We start from the raw sequence: 11,157 nt of genomic DNA, 5'->3' as shown, positions 1-11,157 counted from the left end.
CTCCCTCTGCCTTTGTTTGTGTCTCTCAAAAAAAAATTATTTTTCAATCATGTAACATAAAACCTGGGAGGGGCCTAGTGAGAATCATCTAGTCTAACTCTGAATTCTCTTCTGTATAGGCCACTCATGTAGGAATTCCATTTGTACACTATTTGTCATGATCATTTGTACTTAAAAGGGTTATTTCAAAGTCAGGAATCTTCTCAAAAATTTTAAGCTACTACAATAAACTGATCTATTTTCTTCATCAAGTAAAATAAATGGCATTTTTTTCAAAATGGGAAAACCTGCTTCTGTTTACCTGGCATTAAAAGCTTTAGGCAACAAATTACACAGTCTGAGCAAAATACCATGGATAAAGCCCTGGCTATAAGATTTAAAAACACAAAACATTTATATGATACAGTAACAAAAGAGAATCCAAACTAGACTTGTATTTTTAGCAGTTTCCACAAAATAATGCAGTCTCCTTTGCTGCGGGGAACGAACTTTATGGCTGGTCAGTACCAGTACCATCCAGAAGAGTTGGCTGGTTATCTGAAAATCCTGGAATATCAGAAATAATGTCCATATTGTTTCCATTCATTTCCAAGACACTAGTTTTAAGAGATCCAAACAAGCCACATAAATTTTATCAGACAAACCCCATACTTATTTTATATACTCTTCACTGGTAATTCCCTACTTTCCTACCTCTTCTGAAACTCTGCACCTTTCTGATTATTATAGCCATAGCAGCTTATTTATTTATTCAACATGCTTAGTTTGTGCCTTTGTTTTGTTTTTAAACATGCTAGGGGAATAAGGGAACCAGGCAAGAGGTTAGAGGGTGAGCACTGTCATGTTCTCTATTCCTGACAGTTTGAATGTCTTGTGGTTGCCCCTTTTATCTTCTAGCTCCCATTTCAATGGAAGTTAAGATAATCTTTAATTAGAAAATGAAAACTAATAATCCAAACAGTAAATTCAGGCTATTGGTTTAAGTCTCTATTGCTTCATTAATAAACGTGTATATATACATATATATGTATATACGTATGTACATACATACATATATATGTATACACATATATACATATGTATATATATGTATGTATATGTGTATGTATCTACTAGTCACCACATAACACTGGACATTTTCAATCATGCATTAGAATATTAGTACTCTAAAATCAAGACGTCTGGGCCTGCCACTATTGCTTGCATTCAGACCCAGTTTTAATAAACATGCAGAAAAGACCCCTTGATTCAGAGGAATTAGGGTAAATAACAAGTATACATGCAAAGTTTCAACTGAAAATGTTGGTTAATAAAGTGATTGCTTAGAAATGCAGGCAGGGCAGGTGCTCCATATCACAATGCTGCTTCAGAATAGAGGTACAAAAGTCACACATAAAGAGGTTAAAATCAGTACCAAAAGGCTTAATTGCAAATCCTGGCCCTTTTGGGTAGAAAGTGATGTAAAAACTCTGGGAAAGAGAAAATTGAGAGATGTACAGCGTTTTGGAGCAGTAAGTTTTCTTGGCCATTTATTGACAGCTATAGCATAGAAGAGCATAGGTGGCACAGGGATGGTGAAGATGCTCTTAGGCAGAATGGTTTGTGATTCACATTAATGACCTTTATCTGCACAGCCCCCGGGGAAAAGGAGTTTATGAACAGCACAGCTAATATAATGTAAACTCAAAATCAATGCCCTGAAATTTCGCATAGACTTCTGCTTTTGAAAACTATTGGCCAAGGGATTCTTCCACATAGCATATGGTTAATAGCCAGGCAATGTTCTGAATAAACTAGAAGTAATTTGCTTGCACCAGCAGCACCATGAGAATGTAAACTCCTGGAGGCCAAGGGTCTCTTCATCTTTTGCATATCACAGGTACACAAAAAGTAAACATGAGACAACAACATTGAAAAATAATAACCACGTACTTAGAGACTACAAAAACTTGTAGCACATTTTAACATTTACAACTGTTAACGTGGCTGTTAAGGGTAGTCTTTGTTTTAAGTAACTAAATTGTTGACATCACTATAATACACAGCAGTGTCCTCATGATCTTGCAGATGACTGAATATTGCTTGGTTATTCCAATGTCTCTAACACCAACTGATGGCGTAGGACATTTAAAGAGGAGCTATAATCAATTTCATAGCCTTCTCCCTATCCTCTGGAGCTGACATATAAGAATTAACTATTCAAGAGGCACTATTTTCTTAAATCCACACCATTTTTAGTTTTTACCCTTGAAAAACAAGGGAATATAGACCCAATCTTTTCAGGGACCTTCAAGGTGCTAAATGGCCAAAATGAACACAAGGTAAAAGGGAGCAAGAAGTCAGCTTCCATTCTACTACTACATCCTGATGTGAGGTGTGTGATTCCTCAGATCAAGAAACTAGTTTGCTGGGCTCTTATTAAAATACAGAGTCAGAGACCAAAATCCTCAGCATAGCTACATGAGGCAAGGTTTAAAAAAAATCAACATACTGTCTTTGGCTATTCCCTTCAATCCTTTGCTTTACATCTTTAAATTCTAACTCCCCTAAACTAACCACAGGCATAAGGAAAAGCCAGCTATTCAAGTTCTTGGTTTGTTTTCAACCCAAACATACACACACAACAAACTTTTTAAAATGCACCCAGAAAAAAAAAAAAAAAAAAAAAAACTAAAGGAGAAAAGAAAAGGTGACAGAGTGTGCTACTCTGTAAATGCCTATTGCTGAAAAGAGTATCATAAGCAAAATCCCCACATGATAGCTTCAGTGGGGCTATATCAGTAGGAGTACATTTGTTTCCAGGTTAACCACTAGAAAAATTTCATTCAATGGCTCTAACCTTCTGCTATAGGAAACAAATAGGGTATCTAACCTTTAAACTTACACAAAAGTTGCTATTTCTCACACAATGATATATTCACATACATTCAGTTTTAAAAGTACCTTTTATGTTCTTTGCCTAAAACATCTTCTTCCTTTTGTGCAACTCTGTTGGTCACATCAGAGAGCTTCACCAAACTCAAGTAGTAATATTTATTCTACTGTACAACTTTGCTAATACAATGTACTATATATGCAAAACTGTTATTGCTACTAAAATTCTACCTCTTGAAAATTATTTTATGGCTTTTATTTATTTTTTGCAATAGGAAATATCTTTTCCTATATACTGTGCTATCTTGCATTCATTATCTTTTCAGAGGTATTTTTTTAAATGTTTAAATGCTTTTTGGAAATGGATTCTCCCAGGCACTAAACTACTTGAGCCAAGAGTACAACTACTTTAAGTACACTATGAAAAATCTAAACCTGGGTCCCTGGATATCTGCTGCTGCAGAGTCTATTTGTTTAAGCTTGCTTCTGTACAGGAGACATACCACATTAGTTTTGCATTTCATATCATAGTAACTATACAATCTCTTTCAATAAATCCTGAACTCTCCTAATACTGAGATTTAAAAATCACCTCAGAAAACTGCCCGTTTCAAGTTCTCAAGGCAGCTTTTAGAGGTAGGAATTTCTTTTCCACAGAAAGCTATCTTATGCTTTCAGAACAAAACAACTTTTATGTCTACACAGAAAAAAGTGAGCGCTGAAGTGGCTTACTATAACCAAGCAAAATAGATAGTTATTACATAATAACCTGCATCGGCTCCATCTAGCTACATTCCAATTCTCGTGAAAAGGTCTGGAATCCCATCAACACACAATTCAGATCATGAAACAGGAAAAGCCTGTGACAAATTAATATAGTACACAGAACTACTGATCAGTGTTCTTCCTTAACAATTAGCATGCTGCAAATAGGAAACATAAATGGTCTGCGGATAGAAAAATAATACTCGACTAGACTAACATAGCATCTCATTAAGACATGCAAAATAAAAAATAATTTCTTGATGCAAAAGGAGTGTATTAAATGATAAACCTACAAGACACACAATGTGAAAATAGCATAAAAACAATAATTCAAACTAAGAGAGCAAGCAGAATCATGAAATGGGGCCTCATTTCGATTTGAGGTTTCATAAGACACGAAGGCAGCTGGTTTCCAGCTACCTCAGAGAAAGCTTATCCTCAAACACAATATCTCACACTGTGATCCTACAGTTCTATTCATAAATGAGTCTTTTTGGCCTTAATCTCCTTTCCCCAGGGAGAGTATAACGATTCAGATATTTATGAAAAAAGAAAAAGTCTCAATTTCCACTCATTTTACACTATTGGTTATTATCAATAATTCATCCTGAAGTTTAAATTATTACTAGGCTCATGCACTAACTAATCCCTAACATGGCACTACAATATGCTACCAAGCACTAATGCTTACAAAACTATACACATCTCAAAATGGAAGACATTGGTGATTTTGTTGTTCTTAAACAACTTGTAACATTTGTCCACAAGTATTAAAATATACATATATATATTTCTATTGCACATATCCCGTTTTTATTTAACTTTTTAAAAGAAAAACTGCCAGCTGACATAGATGAGCAAAGAGAAGGAAGTAGGCACAGCTACTGATTGAGGTGTAGTCCTGCCTAAAATTATAGCTTTTCTCATCAAGAAGGGGACAGAATAGACGAGGGGGAAAAATGTAGGCGTATTAAGTAAACACTGGGTTAGTACACCCTGGCGTATACACATTTTGTTAGATACTATCTGGTGACAGCCATTAAAGATACAAAGAACAACTTCAATGAGAGAATTCAACAGTGGTTATTATAGCTATGAAATAAAAAATAAAAAGCAACTGGAGAAGATGAGTCTGATACATATTCAAACAAATGGGCCAGAGATGGTTTCACTGGTACTGACAGTATGAAGTCCCTATTCCCTGCCAAATGATCCTACCCAAAAACACTGCAAAAGGGATATGAGGAAGATGGGTAAAAGACAATTGAGAATATAAATTCTCAACCTACCAATAGGACTCATGTTCCTTTCTATCTTTAACAAATTCTAAAACAGTAAAAGAAAGTATCAGGAAGTTGGCAGAGAAGTTACTTAGAGAAAAATTTAAGTTACCTTTATCCAGTTACTTCTATGCTTTATGACTCAGTATTTGCCCTCAAAGGCAATTATATCTATATTATATAATTATTTTACTAAAAAGCTTTATGTCCATTCAAATAGGTTGACCAATTTAACCAATCATTAAGAGTGCTCAACAATTTCCATTTTGGGCTATTTTTATCACTTCTAAATTTTGGTAAATCTGCCCTAAGTTTTTAGCATCACATCATGTATGACCCTAGGCAAATTCCCTAAATCACAGATATGATCTAAGATAATTTGTTCTTAATTACACCTAAGAAGTTTCAAATTCATTCTCACAAAGACTCAAAGTTTCTTTCCTTTTATGTAAAGAACTGACAATGCATATACTCTGGTCCTCTGTTGATTTGGAAGCAAGAATAGCTTTACACTATAGTCTGTTCATCACATGGTGTAGGTTTTAAGGGGAAGAAAGAAAATCCACATTTTATTGAACTATTTTTCTTGTTCGAGGTTTTTTTCTAGACCCTGAATTTCTTCTAAATCAACTACAAATTTGGGAACATTGCGAATGAAGTCCACTCTTTGATGAGAAAGTTCAGTTCCAACTGGGGAAAGTTACCTGAGTCCCAGCCTTTATAGTCTAACATTACACCTCACTTGGAAAAATAAACCAAACATCCAAGTACCCATCTTGGGTCAAATGAAAAACGTTAGTTTTTAGAAAACTGGAGCTACAGAATATAAAATGCCATGAAGTCAGATCGAGCTGCATAAGGCATTTTTGTTTCTTTTTCACTGGAAACTCCCCTCCCCTTCTTCCATGCCCAAAGTTGAAGGCAGGTCATACTAGAGGATCTGCCATATTTTCTGGACAGAAAAACCACTTAAGCCACATTTGTTCCTGCCTTCGCAGCATGGAAAACCAAGTATCAAGTACATGTAAGAGTCCAAAAAAAGAATGAAGTTATTTGCAATATAGCAGCCTCTCTCATCTGAGGGAGGTGAACAGGGTTCCAACTGGACTTGAAACTAGCTGTTTTGTTTCCCTTTTCCAACCTTTCAGTAAACCCAAGCATGCATTCATAGAGTTAGCAAATGTACAATGTGATCCTTCCTTAGGAAAATGAAAAATCATTTTAAAATGTCCAAAGACTTCTGAGATAGAAGCCAACAACAACTTCCTTCTCTAGGAGAAAAATCCCTCTTCTTGTCCAAAATGCAGATTTACACATGTAAAGATGTGTATTTTACAGAGATTCTGTTAACCTCACATTATCTTGTCTTTATGCTTCTTTGTCACATCAAAGGTTTTAATGCAAAATTGGACCTTTGTTCTTTTCCAGCAAATGTACTTCACAGGATGAGTCAAGATTTAGATATTTAATATCTGTAGTTTTTAACCATCTCTTTCATTTCATATTAGAACGCACATTTGGAATTTACTCCTTGCAGACTCAACTGTGCTTATGACAGTAGCTGAAACTAGAAGACATTAAAAAAAAAAAAAACAAAACCTGATGTCATCCATACTTGCTATTTATTTAGTCTTCTTGTTTGGAACAAAAGGTAAAGAATTCACAAACACCAACATCTAAAAGCACCGGTTTCAAATTTAACATCAGCTTCAGCTTCCAAAATAATTTCTTTATAATTAGGCAAAAAAGCAGAACAAGCAGGTCAGTTGCTTCTTTCTTCTTGGAGAACTGAGCAAGACAATTGCATCCTAGAAGAGCTTCTCAAGGTTGAATCTGAGAAGTGGAACAAAAAGAAAAGCAGCCTTTTCTGATCCAAATCATGGAGGTAAAAATGTGTAGAGAAGAGAGATCCACATTTCAAGAATAGGGAAAGTGGCTGGATAAAAGGAGGACTACCTACTCCAGGAGACAACAGAGAATCCCTGGAAATACAAAATAAATTTAAAATAGCAAGGTTAAGACAGGTAGTTCTGCATGAGCTTACTTTTAAGAATGATATTTAAAAACACACAAAATTATATTTTAGATTACACATTGTCTACAAGAAAATGTCCAACCATAACACCAAATTCAGTACTGTCATCAAAACAGCAGCAATAGTCAGAAAAAAATATTTAAGTACAATACAAAAGTTATATTTATATAAAAGCTTGTGTTATAGAATAAGAGATATTCATATCTAAGGATGCTTACTTAGGTGGATCAATTGGTTAGGACATCTGACTCTTGATTTCGCTCAGTCATGATCTCAGGGTCATTAAAATGAAGCCTTATGTTGGGCTCCACGCTGGTTGTGCAGTCCGCTTAGGAGTCTCTCTCTCTCTTCCTCTGCTCCTTCCTCCTCCTCCCACTCCCCCTTGCATGCTTTCCTTCTAAAAAAAAGGTACACATGTCCATTTTCTATTATGCAAATAATGTACTCCAAGTTTTTATAGCCATAAAATGATTCTACACAGAACATCTGTATTTAAAAGCAGTTGTACTCCAAATCTGATGTAAATATTTATACTCAAAACCATGTATATCATCTTACTTTGAATTACCTTCAACAACATAAGACCAACAGGAAAAATCTTGTAAAATAGGGGTGCCTGGCTGGTTCAGTTAAAAGAGCATATGATTCTCGATCTCAGAGTTGTGAATTCTAGTATCATGTTGGGTGTAGAGATTACGTAAGTAAATAAAACTTAAAAAAAAAAAATCAAAGTTTTTTTTTTTTTTTGGTAAGATATACTCACAAGTAAAATAGTGTGTACTATACCATGGTCACAAATATAAACATGTAAAAACATTAGCAGTTCATTGCTAAACAAAACATTTTTAAAACTGCAAATATTGGGACACCTGGGTGGCTCAGCGGTTGAGCACTGGCTCAGGGAATGATCATGGAGTTCTGGGAGTTCTGGGATCCAATGAGTCCCACATCATGCTCCCTGCAGGGGGCCTGCTTCTCCCTCTGCCTATGTCTCTTCCTCTGTGTCTTTCATGAATAAATAAATAAAATCTTAAAAAAAATTTAAAAACCCAGGGATCCCTGTGTGGCTCAGCGGTTTAGCGCCTGCCTTTGGCCCAGGACGCGATCCTGGAGTCCCGGGATTGAGGGCTCCTGGCATGGAGCCTGCTTCTCCCTCCTCCTGTGTCTCTGCCTCTCTCTCTCTTTTTCTCTGTGTCTATCATGAATAAGTAAATAAATAAATCTTTAAAAAAAAAATTTTAAAAACCCTACAATTGTTTACAAAATAAATCAGACAAACAAGGACAAATACTGTATAATTCCATATACATGAAGTACCTAAAATAGACAAAGAAGAGGTTACTAGGAGCTGGTAGGACAGTGGAGGGGGAGTTACTGGATTAATGAATTTCTGTTTGGGATGATTAATAAATTCTGGAAATAGGTAGTGATGGTTGCACAACAATATGAATATACTTAACATACTTAATGCCATACAACTGTACATTTAAAAGTGTTAAAATGATAAATCTATTTTTCTTTAAAGATAGCAGGCCCTTTTATTTTTATTTTATTTATTTATTCATGAGAAACACACTGGGGGGGGGGGGGCACAGACACAGGCAGAGGGAGAAGCAGGCTCCATGCAGGGAGCCCAACGTGGGCCGAAGGCGGTGCTAAACCACTGAGCCACCAGGGCTGCCCTAAAATAATTCTATCTAAACCAAACAAGCACCAAAGAAGAGCACCTTTTCTAAATCCTTGGAATTTACAGTAATGAGCAAGTAGAAATTAAGTAACAGAGTCTTTTTTTTTTTTTTAAAGATTTTATTTATTTATTCATGAGACACACAGAGAGAGAGAGGCAGAGACACAGGCAGAGGGAGAAGCAGGCTCCATGCAGGGAGCCAGACGTGAGACTCGATCCCGGGTCTCTAGGATCACGACCTGGGCTGAAGGCGGCGCTAAACCTCTGAGCCACTCAGGCTGCCCAATAACAGAGACTTAAATAATTAATAGGTCAAAGAAGAAATGACAGGGGAAATTAGAAAATACCTTGAGATATATGAAAACAACACAAAACCAGAACTTATGGGATGTAGTGAAACCAGTGCTAAGAGGGAAAATTACAGCTATAAATGCTTACATTAAAAAAAGACCTCAAACCAGCAACCTAACTTTAAACCTTAGGAACGAGGATGCCTGGGTGGCTCAGCAGTTGAGCATCTGCCTTTGCCTCCAGAGTTGCTGGATTGAATCCCACATCGGGCATGGAAGCCTGCTTCTCCTCCCTTTGCCTGTGTCTCTGCCTCTCTCTGTGTCTCTCATGAATAAATAAATAAAATCTTTCAATAATAATAATGATAATAATAATAAATCTTAGGAACTAGAGAAAGAATAAACTAAGCCCAAAGCTAGCAAGAAGGAAGGAAAAAATAAACATCAGAGCAGAGATAAATAAGAGAACAGAAAAATAGATAAAACCAAAGAAACTAAAATCCGGTTCTGACAACCCCTGAATTTGCAGCTAATTGATCAGAAGTGCAGGTGGCCTGGGAATCCTCCTAAGTGTGCCTATCTTCTACAGTGAGAGCAGTCTTGGGGCACCTGACTGGCTCAGTCTGTAGAGCACGTGACTCTTAATCTCAAGGTCATGAGTTCAAGGGTATTGAACCTACTTAAAAAAACAAAAACAGCAAAACCTCCATATATTAAAGTGAGGGCAATCTTGCTGGGACCTGTGCATTGACTTGTGGGGTCTGCATCAACTCTGGATGATTAGTGTCAGAACACTATTGCAGTATGCTAATTGGTGTGAAAATAGTGACCACTTGAAGGAGGAAGAAATGATGAATGACTTCTGAGACAGTCATAGATGGGACTGTGACTTTAGCACTGTTCTCTTGTGCTGCTTATTCTGGGAGAAGCCAGACAGATGCTGTTATCAGGAAGACATTCAAGCAGCGTTGGAAGAGGCTGACAATGGAACAAGGGCTTTCTACCACCAGCATGAATACATCAACCATGGTAATGAACCACCATGGAATTAAGTACTGCCACCCCAGCCAATATCTTGACTGCAACCTTAGAAGAGAACCAAGCCAGACCCACATAAACTGTGAGAGATAATACATGTTCACTGTTGTTTTAATTTTAGGTAATCTGTTATGTACCATTAGATAACTAATACACTGCTTCCTTTAAGGACAGGAAGAACGATCTATCATGGGAGTTAAGTACTCCATTAAAAAATAAAAATTCTTTCTTACTTTGCTATATAAATACAGAACACATTTTACAAAACACAGTGGATATCCTTATCATTCCAGTTAAGTTTTTAAGTGCTTCATTAAAATACTACTAGGCCTCCTGGGCAGTTTCTGCCCCCAGAAATAGATAGACTCTCCTAATGTAAAATCACTGCCTGAGCAAAAATTTAACTTCTCAGCCAATCAACATTAAGCCAAGCACTCAATAGTGCTTCTATTCTTTGAAAATTTTAAATTATTTATTTGAATAGGTAACAAAAGCACATAATAAGAAAAGGTACAAGCGGATATACAATGTTTCTTCCATATCCTTTTAGATATTCTAAGGTTATGTAATATCTGTGTAAGTAGATTTATTTTCTCCCTACAAATTAAAGTACACTATACACCTTGTTCTGTACCTTGCTTTTCCCTTCAATGTATATTAGTGATCATTCCATATCATTATTAAAGCTATCAGTATTAAAGGTACCTGGGGTACCTGCGTGGCTCAGTGGTTGAGCATCTGCCTTTGGCTCAGGGTGTGATCCCAGAGTCCAGGATCGAGTCTCATATGGGGCTCCCCGCAAAAAGCCTGCTTCTCCCTCTGCCAGTGTCTCTGCCTTTCTCTCTGTGTGTCTCTCATTAATAAATAAATCTTTAAAAAAATTATTTATTTGAGAGAGAGAGAGAGGGTGAATGTGTGGGCATGGCACACACACAAGTTTGAGAAGACAAAGGGAGAGGGAGAGAGAAAATCCCAATCAGCACAGAGCCTAACATGGGTGGGGCTCAATCTCACAACCCTGAGATCAAGACAGGAGCTGAAACTGAAACCAAGAGTTGGACACTTAACCAACTTGCACCACCCAGGCGCCCCCTATCTAACTTGATTTAATTAAGTCTCTAAATTCAAGTAACAAAGCCTCTGCTGTGAAGTCATATGGTACTCTATCACCTAAAGTTGTCCTAACAG

At 36.6% G+C, this 11,157-nt stretch overlaps 1 protein-coding gene across 5 annotated transcripts in view; it reads right to left on the bottom strand.

Moving 5' to 3' along the window:
* NUSAP1 (nucleolar and spindle associated protein 1) overlaps positions 1–11,157 on the bottom strand; it is a 77,424-nt gene that overhangs the window by 60,984 nt on the left and 5,283 nt on the right. The window contains exons 3-4 of one of the 5 annotated variants that reach the window (XR_013370076.1): positions 7,173–7,351; positions 6,523–6,901 (exon numbers count right to left, since the gene is read on the bottom strand). The exons of 1 other annotated variant lie outside the window; for it this stretch is intronic. The gene's annotated coding sequence lies outside the window, so the exon portion shown is untranslated. Of the gene's footprint in view, positions 1–6,522; positions 6,902–7,172; positions 7,352–11,157 lie in introns of those variants that run through there. 3 more of the 5 variants (XR_013370078.1, XR_013370077.1, XR_013370079.1) reach the window with 3 other exon arrangements.

This window comes from Canis aureus, chromosome 32 (assembly GCF_053574225.1).
Source record: "Canis aureus isolate CA01 chromosome 32, VMU_Caureus_v.1.0, whole genome shotgun sequence".
Lineage (NCBI taxonomy): Eukaryota > Metazoa > Chordata > Mammalia > Carnivora > Canidae > Canis > Canis aureus.
The sequence above is the reverse complement of the archived record's forward strand: the minus strand, read 5'-3'. Positions and strand labels throughout refer to the sequence as shown.